Below are 17058 nucleotides of genomic sequence, written 5' to 3'. Positions count from 1 at the left end.
GTTCTTGGGCCTGACAGGTCCCTGGTTCCCACGGGGCTGGCCTTGGCATTCCGATCACCCACCTGACTTTTCACCTGCTCCGTGCAGAGCTGGGGGTTGACTGACAACTGGAAGCAAATCTGACCTCCAACCAGGAGGAAGCAACACTTTTTCCTTAGTGCAGGAACCAAAACTGTGTTGTCTCCCAGGTGGGAGGGGATGGTTTATGATGAGGTAGGAGGGACAGGGCCTCCAGAGGTGCTTAAAACTGAGCTGCATGGGTCCCTGGCTGTAGCTTGCACTGGAACAGTGAAGATGGGGACATATCTGGTCCTTCTTCTCCTGGCTCCAAGCTCAGGAAGCTTCTGCAGCATCCCACCCCACCACGCCCACCCTCCATAGCCCAGTGCTCTGGGCTGAGCAGTCAATGAGAGCACACGTGCTACTTGACTGCAGTTCTAAGATGGACAGTTTGAATTGGAAGCTGGAGCTTGTGGGAAAGGTCAGAGCGTCCAGCTGGCCCCGTGGAGGTCAGCTCCATCTGAGCATCAGCCCGTTCTCAAGCCAAGTCCTTTCCTCCACCCCGCCCCCAGCTCTCTGAAGTCTTTTTCACATATATCATGTATATGTATATAGATCTCGCTGTGGTTTAGCATGGAAATTGATCAAGTCATTTCACTCCTCTGAACCTCAACTTCCTCACCTCTAAAATGGGAATAAGGAAGACAACTGACTAATATTGTGTATACACAGTATTGGGCACAGAGTCCGGCAGCTAAAGTTGACTCATTGTTGTTAGTCTTGTTATGTAACGATTTTTACTTTATCACCAAGTTTACTGCCCAGCTTGTGTCTCCAGCTCAAGTGGAAGCTCTCTCTCTCAGTTGGCCTGTCTGGGAGGGGAAAGCCAATTCTCTCTGCCAGGTTTCACTCTTGTCTGGGAGCCAAACTTGCCTGCTCATCCTTGGAGTCTCACCCTCTCCCCAGAGTGCTGGTCTGTCTCTTTTCTCAGTTGCTGCTGCCAACATGGTCAACAGTGACGCACCCACAGCCCTAGTGGCCTTTGATGGGTCAACAAGGCCAGAATCTTGCCCAGAGAATGGACAGGTAGCAAATCCACAGTGAGGAGGGGGCTGCTGGCTGGAAGGGTTGGTTCTGGGTCTATACTGCGCTCTTATCTGTTAGGGGGCATCTGGCTCTTGGGATGAAGTGAGAGCAGGGAGGCCTTCAGGGAGGAGGAGTTAGGGTCAGGTCAGGGGAAGGGAAGCAGAGAGAGGGTTGCATAGAAAATGTCATCTTATCCTATGGTACTCAGAGGACAAGCCGGATCTGAAACGCTCTTCTGTGGGGACTTAGCCTCCAGTGGACCCCGGGAACACATGTGACGATCCCAGGGCTGGCGAGGACCTGAAGCAGATTCATGGAGGGGCCTTCTGTCAGCGTTCTTTGATCTGTTGCTGCTCGCACAGACTTCTTGGACTGCTGAGCTCAGACTCCCCTTCGCGGTCCAGGCTCCATCCCCATGCCCATCTTTCCATCTCTCTTGGTATCTTCTGTTCACACCTGAGGACATCTGTTTGGGTGGAGCTCTCCCCAGCTGTGGATTTCACTGGCTGTGGGCTAGGCTCCCATTGGCTACCTGCGATCAGGTGTTCTCTGCTGTCCAATCAGCTGTGGCCATGGTGGCTCTGACCAGCCTGGGGCTGCTTCCCTGGGTGAGCCATCTCTATAGAGGTGAGCCCCCTATAAGGGCCCACATTCTGGGCTCGCCAGTACACTCCCTGGATTCCAACCAGTCAGTTGGGTTCCTGGGCCATCCAGCAACACCCCGACTCCTTTCTTCCTTACCTAGTACACACATTATTATGTTTTGTTATTTTTTAAAGAAACAGCTGCTTTTTAAAAGTTTTTTTTTTTTTTTTTGCGGGGGGTGGGGCGACACTGTGTGGATCACAATAAACTGTGGAAAATTCTTCAAGGGATGGGAATACCAGACCACCTGACCTGCCTCTTGAGAAACCTATATGCAGGTCAGGAAGCAACTGTTAGAACTGGACATGGAACAACAGACTGGTTCCAAATAGGAAAAGGAGTACGTCAAGGCTGTATATTGTCACCCTGCTTATCTAACTTATATGCAGAGTACATCATGAGAAACGCTGGGCTGGAAGAAGCACAAGCTGGAATCAAGATTGCCAGGAGAAATAGCAATAACCTCAGATATGCAGATGACACCACCCTTATGGCAGAAAGTGAAGAGGAACTAAAAACCCTCTTGATGAAAGTGAAAGAGGAGAGTGACAAAGTTGGCTTAAAGCTCAACATTCAGAAAACGAAGATCATGGCATCCAGTCCCATCACTTCATGGGAAATAGATGGGGAAACAGTGGAAACAGTGTCAGACTTTATTTTGGGGGCTCCAAAATCACTGCAGATGGTGACTGCAGCCATGAAATTAAAAGACGCTTACTCCTTGGAAGGAAAGTTATGACCAACCTAGATAGCATATTCAAAAGCAGAGACATTATTTGCCAACAAAGGTCCATCTAGTCAAGGCTATGGTTTTTCCAGTAGTCATGTATGGATGTGAGAGTTGGACTGTGAAGAAAGCTGAGCGCCAAAGATTTGATGCTTTAGAACTGTGGTGTTGGAGGAGACTTTTGAGAGTCCCTTGGACTGCAAGGAGATCCAACCAGTCTGTTCTAAAGGAGATCAGTCCTGGGATTTCTTTGGAAGGAATGATGCTAAAGCTGAAACTCCAGTACTTTGACCACCTCATGCGAAGAGTTGACTCATTGGAAAAGACTCTCATGCTGATAGGGATTGGGGGCAGGAGGGGAACGGGATGGCAGAGGATGAGATGGCTGGATGGCATCACCAACTCAATGGACGTGAGTCTGAGTGAACTCTGGGAGTTGGTGATGGACAGGGAGGCCTGCTGTGCTGCAGTTCATGGGGTTGCAAAGAGACACGACTGAGCGACTGAACTGAACTGAACTGTGGACCATTTTTAAAGTCTTTATTGAGTTTGCTAGATATTACTTCTGTTGTTTAGGTTGGTTTTTTTAGGCACAAGGCATGTGGGATCTTAGCTCCCCTACCAGTGATCGAACCCATGCCCCCTGCTTTGGAAGGTGAAATCTTAGCCACTGGACTGCCAGTTCAGTTCAGTTTAGTTCAGCTGCTCAGTCGTGTCCAACTCTTGGTGACCTCATGGAATGCAGCACGCCAGGCTCCCCCATCCATCACCAACTCTTGGAGCTTATTCAGACTAGTGTCCATCAGGTCAGTGATGCCAGATGCCACCCAACCATCTCATCCTCTGTTGTTCCCTTCTCCTCCTGCCTTCAATCTTTCCCTACATCAGGGTCTTTTCCCATGAGTCAGCTCTTCACATTAGGAGCCTAGAGTATTGGAGTTTCAGCTTCAGCATCAGTCCTTCCAATGAATATTCAAGACTGATTTCCTTGAGGATTGACTGGTTGGATCTCCTTGCAGTCCAAGGGACTCTCAAGAGTCTTCTCCAACACCACAGTTCAAAAGCATCAATTCTTCGGCGCTCAGCTTTTTTCGTAGTCCGACTTTCACATCCATACATGACTACTGGAAAAACCACAGCTTTGACTAGACAGACCTTTGTTGGCAAAGTAATGTCTCTGCTTTTTATTAATTTATTTATTTTATAAATCTATATAGTTTTATTAAGACAAAAAACTGACAGTGTTGATATGAAGTTTACATTTACACGCTTGAAAATTACAATGGAGTTCTAGTTGCAGATCAAGATGATGTCAACAACTGATGGATCTCATGACTCAAGACAGCGTTTTGGCTTTTAGTTAATTCTCAGGATTAAAACATTTGTTTTGTTTCAAAGTGAACCACTGCCCCAGTATGAAAATTCATCTTCTCCTGAGACCAGGGCTTTTGAAATCATTCAACTCTTGACCCTGTGCTGTCAGTGACTGAACCCTGCCCCCAATGGTTTCAAAGTTCAAAAAACAGAGGCTCCAAGAGTTTTCCACCCTATGAGCACCGGGCCTTGTCTTTCCCTACTCACTTACCTCCTTTTCCACTCTCTACCCTTCCCTAAATACTTCACCAGTGGCTTGGATGGAGAAGCTGATATTTGTAACTTCACAATAGGAAAAGAAAGGGTCTTCTTGTCAGTTTCATGAGTAGCATCTGTAGGACAGAAAGATCTGCCTGTGTATACACCCCAGTAAGACTTTTCCTCCTCAACCAGTTTCCATCCCCCAAAGGGCAGCTTTGGTAGCTTCTTGTTCCTTTGTTGGGAACAGCATTGAGCTCAGGCAGGGAATACCTTGGCTTCTAAGTTTCAGGCACTCACAGCTTTTAAGCAGTCTCTCTCAGTGCTCATTTAGGTTGCCAATGACATTTTTTGAAACGATACAACATTCTGGACCCTGAACCCAATCATCATTGGTTGTTCTTTCCTTTGTTTCACCGTTTCCCCAAATTTTAACAAAAATGATCCTAACCCATCTCCCTTCTTTCCCACCCCACCCCACCCACCCCAAATAATACACCAGTAATAGCCAAAAACTACACACATGCTACGCTGTAAAAATGCAGAGTTAACACTATCGGGAAGAAGGCTGTGTGGGTTGTGGAGATGCTCTTGAAGATCTTCAGTATCTCTTGCTCTCCCACATCCCATTCTATATTTTGTCCTTCATAGAAGGCCCTTTGCTTTTTTTTTTTTTAAGCAAAGTTCAGACAGGTTGCCTTGAAACACTGACCCTCCTTCCCCTCCACGGGGATGGGTGTGCAAACCGTCCAGCGTGGAGCGGCTTTGAAGCCCCTGGGCTGCTGTAGGGCACAGAAACTATACTGGCTCTCCAAAGGACATCTTCTCAAGCCACCTTCACGGTGTCAAGACAAGGAGAACTCCTTCTTTCCCCACTTGAAACCCACAGTCAGATGTGACAGGCGCTGGTATTCAAGAAAGTTAGTTCTTATCATCTTTTTTGTCATCATCCTCTGAGGAGTAAGAATGCCGCGTCAGCCTTTCCTCATGGAAGGATATGACAGCCTGCGGGCACTTGACATCGGCTTCCTTGGCAGGGACCAGATCAGCCTCACCAGAGTTCTTCCATTTCATCAGGGACATGGGTTCTCCACTGGGGTCCGTAGCTCCAATAATCCGCTCTGGTTCCAAACCCCGGGCAAAGCCTCGTGGCTTTTCTGGCTCTTCTTTCTTCTTTGGTTTGCTCTCCTCCCCCTTATCTTCCGAATCAGAATCAGCTTTGCGCTTGCCTCCCTCTGATTTATCTGTCTCGTGTGCTGTTTTCCGTGACTGCGGAAACTCCGTAATGAGGTCAGGGCAATCCAGGTGCTCTTCTGGTTCCCGCGTGTTATCCTCATCTGGGAACCCCTTCCACTTTAGGAGATATTCCACCTTGCCCTTTACCACTCGACGGTCTAGAACTTTTCCCACCACTTATTCTTCTTCCTCCTCTTCTAGCACCTCCTCCACTTTCTTCTTGTTTTGTTTTTTCCCCGTAGTGCCCGCCAGCTTTCTGGTATAAAGGATGACGCTGCTCAGAGCAGCGCCCGCAAGCCCGAGAGGAATTGGTGCCGCGCTACTGGCGGGTCTTGTCCGGCCGGCCGGGGGAGTGGCAACCAGAAAGGCAATAAGCCAGGTGACCGCTGTTGAGCCCCGCCCCTGAAGCGGCGTACCGCAGGCCCCTGCCAGCGGCCCTCCCTGCAGACGAGCGAAAGCGCTGTCTCTGCTTTTTAATAAGCTGTCTAGGTTGGTCACAGCTTTTCTTTTCAAGGAGCAAGCATATTCACGGAGGGGCCTTTCGTCAGTGTTCTTAGATCTGTTCCTGCTGCTTGCGCCAACTTCTCAGAGAAATTAAAAGAGCACGCCTTTTAATTTCATGGCTGCAGTCACCATCTGCACCAATTTGGGAGTCCCCAAAATAGTCTGTCACTATTCCCATTGTTTCCCTATTTGCCATGAAGTGATGGGACCAGATGCCATGATCTTCGTTTTCTGAATGTTGAGCTTTAAGCCAACTTTTTCTCTCTCCTCTTTCACTTTCATCAAGAGGCTTTTGAGTTCCTCTTCACTTTCTGCCATAAGGGTGGTGTCATCTGCATATCTGAGGTTATTGCTATTTCTCCTGGCAATCTTGATTCCAGCTTGTGCTTCTTCCAGCCCAGCATTTCTCATGATGTATTCTGCATATAAGTTAAATAAGCAGGGTGACAATATACAGCCTTGACGTACTCTTCTTCCTATTTGGAACCAGCCTGTTGTTCCATGTCCACTTCTTACTGTTGCTTCTTGACCTGCATATAGGTTTCTCAAGAGGCAGTCAGGTGGTCTGGTATTCCCATTTCTTGAAGAATTTTCCACAGTTTGTTGTGATCCACACAGTCAAAGGCTTTGGCGTAGTCTATAAAGCAGAAATCGATGTTTTTCTGGAACTCTCTTGCTTATTCGATGATCCAGCGGATGTTGGCAATTCGATCTCTGGTTCCTCTGCCTTTTCTAAAACCAGCTTGAACATCTGGAAGTTCATGGTTCACACACTGTCGAAGCCTGGCTTGGAGAACTTTGAGCATTACTTTGCTAGCGTGTGAGATGAGTGCAATTGTGCAATAGTTTGAGCATTCTTTGGCATTGCCTTTCTTTGAGATTGGAATGAAAACTGACCTTTTCCAGTCCTGTGGCCACTGCTGAGTTTTCCAAATTTGCTGGCATACTGAGTGCGGCACTTTCACAACATCATCTTTTAGGATTTAAAATAGCTCGACTGGAATTCCATCACTTCCACTAGCTTTGTTCATAGTGATACTTCCTAAGGCCCACTTGACTTCACATTCTAGGATGTCTGGCTCTAGGTGAGTGATCACACCATCATGATTATCTGGGTTGTGAAGATCTTTTTTGTACAGTTCTTTGTGTATTCTTGCCACCTCTTCTTAATATCTTCTGCTTCTGTTAGGTCCATAGCATTTCTGTCCTTTATTGTGTCCATCTTTGCATGAAATGTTCCCTTGGTATCTTTAATTTTCTTGAAGAGATCTCTAGTCTTTTCCATTCTGTTCTTTTCGTCTATTTCTTTGCATTGATCACTGAGGAAGGCTTTCTTATCTCTTCTTGCTATTCTTTGGAACTCTGCATTCAAATGGGTATATCCAAAGGAACCTCCAGGGAAGTCCCTATATATAGTTCTTATCCTGTTTTCAGGTAATTAATTCAATATTGGTCTCGATCCCGACTGGATTGACAACTGGAGGGCCGGTGGCCCTTCACACATACACACACACACACACACACACACACACGTCTTAGGCCAAGGGCTCTGCCTCTGGAATTAGACTGGATCACTTAAATAAACCTATCCCAACACAGGAGCAGCAGTCATGTATATGTAGTGCCAGTCACAATTCTATGTGCTACCTGGATTAGCTCAGTAATCCTCAGAGGAAGGTCTATTCTCATGCCCATTTTAGAGATGGGGAAAGTGAAGCTCAGGGAGGAAGCAGTGGTGCCCGGCAGCAACTGACTCAGACCTGTGCTCCCTGCTGCTCCTTAGCCGCTTGGCCCTAAGGGCAGGTAACTGGGCATCTCCAGGTCCCAGTTTTACTTTCTTCAAAAGTGGGATAAGAAGATTTAACACATAAAGTGGTCATAGAAAATCAGCACCTTTCAAACTAAAACTCAACCCCTGGGTTGACTTTATCGTCACAGACAGGAAGCAGAGTTCTGTTCTTTTGGTAATAAGCTGGGTTTTCAGAGTTGAATTTTTGAAGTCCAACTTGCTCGAAATCAGCCCCCTATTTGGGCCCGTACCTTGCAGGCAGCTTCTACAGATTGATTCACAGGTCCTGGGAGCTGAACTTAAAGGCTTGAGTTTCACTTGAGATTCTAATCACATCTGTGACCTTTGTATCAAGTGTCTTAAGGAAATAAAATAAAACCAGAAAGACAAGTCCTAGAATATTTTATGTAAAGCTGCACTGTCCCTATGGCAACCTCAAACCAGAAATGATCCCTGAGCTCCTGAAATGTGAAAAGTCCAAACTGAGATGTGTCATGAGTCTAGAATTCATACCTGAAGATGAAAAAAAAAGTTAAATATCTAGTTTATAATTTAAAAATATTGATTACATGTTAAAATTATATTTTGGATCTATTGGTTAAATATAATACATTTCTGTGTGTGTGCTAAATCACTTCAATTGCATCCGACTCTTTTCAATCACATGGACAGCAGTACGCCAGGCTTCCTTCCTTGTAAGTGGGAGGGGTGTAGCCTGCCAGGCTCCTCTGTCCAGGGGACTCTCCAGGCAAGAATACTGGAGTGGGTTGCCATGCCCTCCTTCAGGGGATCTTTCTGACTCGAGAATCAAACCTACATTCCCTGTTTTGGTAGGCAGGTTCTTTACCACTAGCGCAAAGCTCAAAATATATTATTATGATGGCTAAATGATATCCCACAAGGATATTACGTCTTAACTCCTGGAATCTATAAGTGTTACTGTAATGGGAAAAGGATCTTTATTGCAACTGTGTTTCAGTTAAAGATTTTTTTTGGCTGTGGAATCTTACTTCCCTGACCAGGAATTGAACCCATGCCCCCGAAGTGTGGAATCTTGACCACTGGACCACCAGGAGTGTCTTCAGTTGAAGATCTTCAAATAAGGAGATTATCATGGATTAGCTTAGTAAACCCTAAGTGAAATCACATGTTGTTGTTCAGTAGCTCAGTCGTGTCCGACTCTTTGCAACCCTGTGGTCTGCAGCACACCAGGCTTCCTTCCTTGTAAGTGGGAGGGGGGCGACCACAAGCCAAGGAAGCTGGAAGAGACAAGGAACAGATTTTCTCCTAGAGGATGGGGGGAGCTCAGCCCTGCCGACACCTGGGTTTCACACTTTCAGCCTCCAGAACTTGAGAGAGTTAAGTTTCTGTAGTTTTAACTTCACCAAATCTCTGGTGATTTATTACAGTATTCTGGGGGGACTCAAACAGTTATTGAAATTAATTTCACTGTTTCTTTTTTTGTTTTTAAACATGACTACTAGAAAATGGTTACTTACGAACGTAGCTGGCCCTCGTGGTGACCTTGGACCTTTCTCCAAGGAAAGGAAGCCACCTTTCCTCTCTGGCTCCTTGTTCAACAAGGCGTTGAACCAGAGTCACACTTCTCATCTGCAGTTCTTGGGTCTCTGCGGATCCAGGAAGGTGGCTGCCGATTTATTTTTAGGTTGGCAGTACTGGTTAAAGACATCTTTGGTCTCTGGCTGGATTACATGAACTAAGCACTCTCTAGAGATCCAACCAGCAGTTACACGTGTCCTGTGGACATGCAGACCGTTTTAAAAACACAGAAAGACATTTTGTTAGTTTCTTGGGGCCGCCGTGACAAACTACCGCATATAAACAACAGGATTTTTTTCTCTAGTAGTTCTGGAAGCCAGAGGTCTGAAATCCTGGTGTGGGCAGGGTTGGTTACCTCCGGGGGAGTCTCTTTCCCACCTCTTTCCTGCCCCTTTCCCAGCTTCAGGTGTCGGCTGGCAGCCCTTGGTGTCCTTGGCTTGTGGCCACATCACTCCAATTTCTGCCTGTATCTCTACGTGGCCTTTCTTCTGAGTCTGAGTCTTTCTCTGTTCTCTCTCAAGGTCACCAGCCATTGCGCTGAGTCCACCTCAAATCTGAGATGACCTTAACTTAATTAAGGACCTAGGTGATAGTGAAGGATAGGGGAGGTATGGTGGGACTGGTATGCTGTCGTCCGTGGGGTCACAGAGTGGGACACGGCTTAGCGGCTGAACAACAACAAACTTTATTACGTATGCAAAGACCCCGCGGTGGTTAATTTAATGTGTCAACTTGACTGGTTCACTGGGTGCCTAGATTAAGCATTATTTCTGATGGTGTCTGTGAGAATGTTTCTGGATGAGATTAGCATTTGAATCAGTGGACTCAGGAAAGTCAGACGCCCTCCCCAGCGTAGGCGGGCTTCATCCAGTCACCAGGGCTGAATGACGATTCACCCTTCTTTTCCTGCCTCCCCGGCTCACTCACTTCCCCAGCCCTCAGGCTGAGGTTTAAACCATTGACTCCCCTGGTTCTCAAGCCTTTGGACTTGGATTGAACTATGCAGTTTTCCGGGTCTCCAGCTTGCAGATGGCAGGTCACAGGACTTCTCAGACTCCATAATCACATGAGCTAATTTCTCATAATAAATCCCTTTAGAGGATAGATAGATAGACAAACTCTATCTGGATTATATAGAGATACCCAGGTGGTGCTAGTGGTGAAGAACCTGCCCGCCAGTGCAGGAGACTCAGGAGACTCGGGTTTGATCCCTGGGTTGGAAAGATCCCCTGGAGAAGGAAATGGCAACCCACTCCAGTATGCGTGCCTGGAGAATCCCATGGACAGAGAAGCCTGGCAGGCTACAGTCCATAAAGTCACAAAAAGTCAGACGTAACTGAAGCCATTTAGATTGTGTCTATATAGTTATATAGTCGTACAATCTCTCCTCTCCCTCTGTCTACAGTATATATATATATATATATATATATATACACACACACACACACACATGAATGATTTGATTGACGGTTGATTTTTTGGGGTGAGAGGTGTCTGGTCTTTATTGTAGCACTCAGACTCAGTAGTTCTGGCACTCGGGCCTAGTTGCCCTGCAGTCTGTGGGGTCTTAGTTCCCTGGCCAGGGATTGAACCCATGTCACCCGGGTTGGAAGGTGGATTCTTAACCACTGGACCACCAGGGAAGTCCCTGATTTTGTTTTTTATTTTGTTTTTCTGGAAAACCCTAATACAGACCCCATTTCCAAATAAGGGCACATTCACAGGTGCTGTGGGTTAGGACTCAGACGCATCCTTTCTGGGGACATTATTCAACACCCTACAGACATGCTATCTCTGTCTTTGTAGAGGCTGGACTGCAAAGGGGCTCAGAGCATGGGTCTGCAACTCTGCGGAACAGGATTTGAATTCTCCACTTGTGATCCTGTTACTATTGCTGTTTTTCTCCCTGGAACCTCAGGAATCTTCTATGAAAATTGGAAATCTTGGTGTTATGAGTATTTGCTCCAAAAGATTGTTGTGAGACCTCTCTTTAGCTCTTAGGATAAGTTACCCTGAATCTGCAACACTTTGGTCACCTGTTGCGAAGAGCCGACTCACTGGAAAGAAACCTGATGCTGGGGAAATTTGAGGACAAGTGGAGAAGGCAGCGACAAGAGGATGAGATGGTTGGATAGCATCACCAACTCAATGGATATGAATTTGAGCAAACTCTAGGAGATAGTGGAGGACAGAGGAGCCTGGCAGGCTACAGTCCATAGGGTTGCAAAGAGTCATATGTGACTTAGCAACTGAACAACAAACAGCAATTACTGTTTGTTCTTATTTATAATAAGATGTTGGCCTCCTGAAAGGCCTTATCAAGGCCCGATGTTATTCCTTCTCTGGCTTTGATTAGGACATGCCTTCTCCCCTCACCCCACACTCAGTCACCCTGAGCTCAGGGACAGTCTTGTGTGTTCACACAGGGTCCTAAGCTTGGTTAACTGCTCTGCTGTCTTCTTAATAACTTCTGAACAAGGGACTTTGCATTTTCATCTTGCACTGAGGCCCACAAACTTGGTAACCAGACCGGTCGGCTTGAGGTCACTGTGCTTCCTGTGTCTGTAGCCGTGAGGGGTAAGAATTTTCCTCTCTGGTCTGAGTTGGTTCAGTGGCACGCGGGATGATGGCCCCTCTAAGAGGAATCTTTCTGAACTGGGTCTTGGCCACTGGAAAACATGGGCTCTAAGGATCAGCTGATGGGGTGGCAGCTGTTTCACCTGGAAGAGGAGATTTGGGATGGACCCAGCGTGTCCTCCAATTTCTGAAGGGCAGTGGGGAGAAGAAGGGATTAGCAGTATTTTCAGTGGCCCAGGAAGGCAGATCCAGCTCAGTGTAAAGGAAGAATTTTGAACAGAGAGTTGTGCAGGATGGGAATGGCTGACTTCCGTTCAAACCTTAGCTCTGTCTGGAGGCTGACAGCACGGGCTCTGTCTTGGGGTATTTCCATTTCTGCCTAAATCTGTGGCCTTAGAGAAGGTCATTCAGAGCCCTGAGTCCATTTTCCCATGTAGGAAACAGGCCCGAGAATACTCCCTAACATATAAAAGAAAGGCAAATTTACAGGTACAGTGTGGAAAGGAAGCCTGGCTCGTGGGAGGTTACCTAACGCTAACAGCTGCCACCATTGCTATTGTCGCTCTTGTTATTATTACTGGAAGACAGTGAGTTCCCCAAACTGGCAGGGTTCGAGTGGAGATGGCCCAGTCGGGACTTCCAGAGATGACCCTTGCACCAGCGCTAAAGGAGGAAGTGACCTCTTTGCCCCCTGGACAGTTTCAGCATCTGGCATATTTGGAGGATTAGTTTAGAAACCTACAGTCATAAAAGACTATCTTTGTCCTGGAAGGAGAGGGGGTGGTGCTTTTTTTGGTGGAGTGGAAGAAGTCTGGGGGCTGGATGCTGCTGAAGAAGTGGGAGGTGGGGGTGTTCCCATCGTTCTTGCCTTTGAAAACCTCAGCCAGCTGTCCCCTGAGCCATCGCATGCTGAGCATGATCTCAGGAATGCACAAGAGCCCCTCCAGGGCCTCCCATGAAATGGGCTCCCAATGTGTCTGAGAGCCGGACACGGGAAAACAGCATCGGTGGGTGGCGTGCATGGGAGAGCAGGCTGGCATGTTCCACTTGATGTGAGCACCCCGGGCAGGGAAGGGCCTCGACCCTGGCTGATCCCGGAGCCTCTGTCTGGAGTCCATGCTTGGGCTGACTGCCGCTTCCCTGGAAAAGTCTTGGCCGTGGTTCGTGCTGAGACAAACATATCTCCTCTCTCCTACTCACTCCGCCCGCTCCTCTTGGCTATGTCATGTCCCCAGGCTGTTTCCAGGAACTGCTGATCCTGCTTGACTGCATCAGTGCCCGGATCTGAGGCCCAGAGCCCAGGAGCAACAGATGGGGTCCATCCAGGACACGCTGGGTCAGAGCTCGGAAGAGCCAGAAGGGTGTTTCCTTCCCCGGAGACAGACGAGGATGGGAGTCACGGCCAGCCCCAGCAACTCACCAGCGTCTTGTGCACACAGGCAGGCAGTCCATCTCCCGACAAACGCTGACCCAGCACAGCTCTATGCAGACGCCGCTCTAGGTGTGCAAATACAGCCACAAACAAGACGGCCACCTTGGCTTTTCTGTTTCATGGAAAATTAGCCATTTTAAAGTGTACAATCCAGCGACATCAAGCGCGTTCATATTGTTGTGCACCCCATCACCACCAACCCTCTCTGAAACATTTTCATCTTCCCCCGAGGACACTGCGTATGCATCAAACCATCACTCCCATGCCCCCTCCACTGCCCCCTGGCCACCATCTGTTTTCTGTCTCTGGATTTGCCTCTCCTGGATATTGCCTATGTCGACTTAAAAAAAAAGATGTACAACTTGAGAGTTGTGAGTTAAGTTTTATTTGGGGCAACATGAGGACTTCAGCCCAGGAGGCAGCATCTCAGAGAGCTCTGAGAGACTGCTCCAAAGTGGCAGTGCGGAAAAGTCAATATATAAGGTTTTGGTAATGGTATGGACCTAACAGAAGCAGTACGTGAACTGTGAACTTTCAGATGTTCAAGCTGGATTTAGAAAAGGCAGAGGAACCAGAGATCAAATTGCCAACGTCCGTTGGATCATCGAAAAAGCAAGCGAGTTCCAGAAAAACATCTATTTCTGCTCTATTGACTATGCCAAAGCCTTTGACTGTATAGATCACAACAAACTGTTGAAAACTCTGAAAGAGATGGCAATACCAGACCACCTTACTTGCCTCCTGAGAAATCAGGAAGCAACCGTTAGAATTGGAGATGGAACCACAAACTGGTTCCAAATAGGGAAAGGAGTACATTAAGGCTGTATACGGTCACCCTGCTTATTTAACTTCTATGCAGAGTACATCATGAGAAATGCTGGACTGGATGAAGCACAAGCTGGAATCAAGATGGCCAGGAAAAATATCAATAACCTCAGATATGCAAATGATACCACATTTATGGCAGAAATCGAAGAAGAACTAAAAAGCCTCTTGATGAAAGTGAAAGAGTGAAAAAGTTGGCTTAAAAGTCAACATTCAGAAAACTAAGAACAGGGGACATCTGGTCCCATCACTTCATGGCAAATAGATGGGGAAACAGTGGAAACAGTGTCAGACTTTATTTTTTCGGACTCCAAAATCACTGCAGATGGTGACTGCAGCCATGAAATTAAAAGACGCTTACTCCTTGGAAGAAAAGTTATGATCAATCTAAGCAGCATATTAAAAAGCAGAGACAGTACTTTGCCAACAAAAGTCCATCTAGTCAGGGCTATGGTTTTTCCAGTAGTCATGTATGGATGTGAGAGTTGGACTTTGAAAACTGAGCACCGAAGAATTGATGTTTTTGAACTGTGTTGGAGAAGACTCTTGAGGGTCCCTTGGACTGCAAGGAGATCCAACCAGTCCATCCTAAAGGAAATCAGTCCTGAATATTCATTGGAAGGACTGATGTTGAAGCAGAAACTCCAATACTTTGGCCACCTGATGCAAAGAGCTAACTCGCTGGAAAAGACTCTGATGCTGGGAAGGATTGAAGGCAGGAGGAGAAGGGGATGACAGAGGATGAGATGGTTGGATGGCATCACTGACTCAATGGACATGAGTCTGAGTAAACCCCGGGAGTAGTGATAAACAGGGAGGCCTGGCGTGCTGCAGTCCGTGGGGTTGCAGAGTCAGACATGACTGAGCAACTGAACTAAACTGAACTGGAGGGTTCGGTGAAGGGGGAGTTCAGTGCCGTGAAGCACTCATTTTACGAAAGGTTTTGTGAGTCATGAGGGTCTGATGTCAACGTGAAGGGATTTAGTGCTTCTCTAGATATGAGGAGATGCAAGGATTGAGATCATAAAATCTGTTCTTAAAAACATCCAACTATCTAAAGATCTGTCCCACCAGATTCCCTGGAGCACAGAGTGCCTCCCTCCACCCTGAACTCCCTCAGGGGTTGTTGAAGGTCATCACCTATAGCAGCAGGGGGTTCAATTTCCGTGGAGGCAGATGGCAAAGCCCTTGTAGTTCGGTCATTGGCAGTGCTCTTGGGAAGTGCCAGTTTGTAGTTGGCACCTAGCCAGAGAATCACACAGTAGGTGGATTTCTGTGTCTGGCTCCTTCTCTTGTCTTGAAGTTTTTCAGGTTTGAACTGTAGTCTGTAGCAGTATGCCATTCCCTTTCATGGCTGAATAACATTCCATTGTGTGACTATCCAGTCTTTTCTGGGTAGTCACTGGGCTTTACACCTGAGCAATCCTGCTATTTCTCATCAGGAAGAGTTTCCTGATGTGGAGAAGCTTGGAGAGAGTGGAAAGGACCTTATATTACACTTTAAATTATTTAAAAATTAAAAAAAAATGATTTATAAAAGAGGGCTTCGCTAGTGGTCCAGTGGTTAAGACTCCATGCTTCTATGCTAAAGGGCATGGGTTCAATCCCTGGTTAGAGAACTCAGAATCCTCAGGCCACATGGTGGGGCCAAAAATAATTTAAAATTACACAGTAAAGGTTGCTGCCTCTTGAGTGCCTGCCACGTACCAGCTCCTGTGGGCCTGGTAGAACAGCACTGACTCTGTGACAAGAATGTCCACTTTGGACTTCCCTGGTGGGGCAGTAGATGACAATCCACCTGTCAATGCAGGGACACGGGTTTGATCCCTGGTCCAGGAAGATGCCACATGCTGTGGAGCAGCTAAACGCATGGGCCACAACCACTGAGCCCACAGACTGAAACTACTGAAGTCTGCATGCCTAGAGCCTGTGCTCCACAACGAGAGAAGCCACCACAATGAGGAGCCCACACACAGCAACGAAGAGCAGCCCCTGCTCACTGCAACTAGAGAAAGCCCATGCAAAGCAACGAAGACCCAGTGCAGCCATAAATGAGTAAATAAATTAAAAGAATGTCCTCCTGGACCAAAGCTCAGCTGTAGGACCCAGGGCAAGTACAGCTTCCATCTGGGCCCCACATCTCAAAAGTGGGTCTAACAGTCATCTCTTCTCAGGAAAGTTGAATATCATGACGTCTGTGATTAGCCCAGTGTTGGGTGTGAGGGAAATGCCACAGTGACTCTGGGGCCATCATCCCATCTGACTCAGGTTATCTGAAGAATGGGTTTCAGGGTCAGGAGCCTAGACAGACAGCCTGGCATGCACGCATGTTAAATTACTTCAGTCATGTATGATTCTTTATGGACCATAGCCCACCAGGCTCCTCTGTCCATGGGCTTCTTCAGGCAAGAATACTGGAGTGGGTTGCCATGCCCTTCTCCAGGGGATCCTCCTGATCCAGGGATCAAACCCGAGTCTCTCTCATCTCTTGCATTGGAAGGTGGGTTCTTTATCAGTAGTGCCACCTGTTGCTGCTGTTCAATAGCTAAGTCCTGTCCAACTTTTTGACTCCATGGACTGCAGGATGCCAGGCTTCTCTGTCCTCCACTATGTCCTGGAGTTTGCTAAAACTCATGTCCACTGAGTCAGTGATGCCATCCAACCATCTCATCCTCTGTTTCCCCATCCTCCTCCTGCCTTCAATCTTTCCCAGCATCAGGGTCTTTTCCAGCGAGTTAGCTCTTCGCATCAGGTGGCTAAAGTATTGGAGCTTCAACTTCAGCATCAGTTCTTCCAGTGAATATTCAGGGTTGATTTCCTTCAGGATTGACTGGAATGATCTCTTTGCTGTCCAAGGGACTCTCAAGAGTCTTTTCTAGCACCACAGTTGGAAAGCATCAATTCTTTGGCACTCAGCCTTCTTAATGGTCCAACTCTCACATCTGTACATGACTACTGGGAAAACCATAGCTTTGACTATATGGACCTTTGTTGGCAAAGTGATGTCTCTGCTTTTTTAACATGCTGTCTAGGTTTGTCATAGCTTTTCGGGAAGCCCCAGATCAGCCTGGTTCACTGATGGGCGGCTTATGATCTTAACCATTT

The 17058-nt window shown here is 47.2% G+C and overlaps 1 pseudogene; it reads right to left on the bottom strand.

Annotated features, from left to right (window-relative positions):
- Window positions 1-4951: 4951 nt before the first annotated feature.
- Window positions 4952-9652, bottom strand: LOC128055751 (chromobox protein homolog 1-like; annotated as a pseudogene).
- Between the last annotated feature and the right edge of the window lie 7406 nt (window positions 9653-17058).

This window comes from Budorcas taxicolor, chromosome 11, assembly GCF_023091745.1.
Source record: "Budorcas taxicolor isolate Tak-1 chromosome 11, Takin1.1, whole genome shotgun sequence".
NCBI classification, from domain to species: Eukaryota; Metazoa; Chordata; class Mammalia; order Artiodactyla; family Bovidae; genus Budorcas; species Budorcas taxicolor.
The sequence above is the reverse complement of the archived record's forward strand: the minus strand, read 5'-3'. Positions and strand labels throughout refer to the sequence as shown.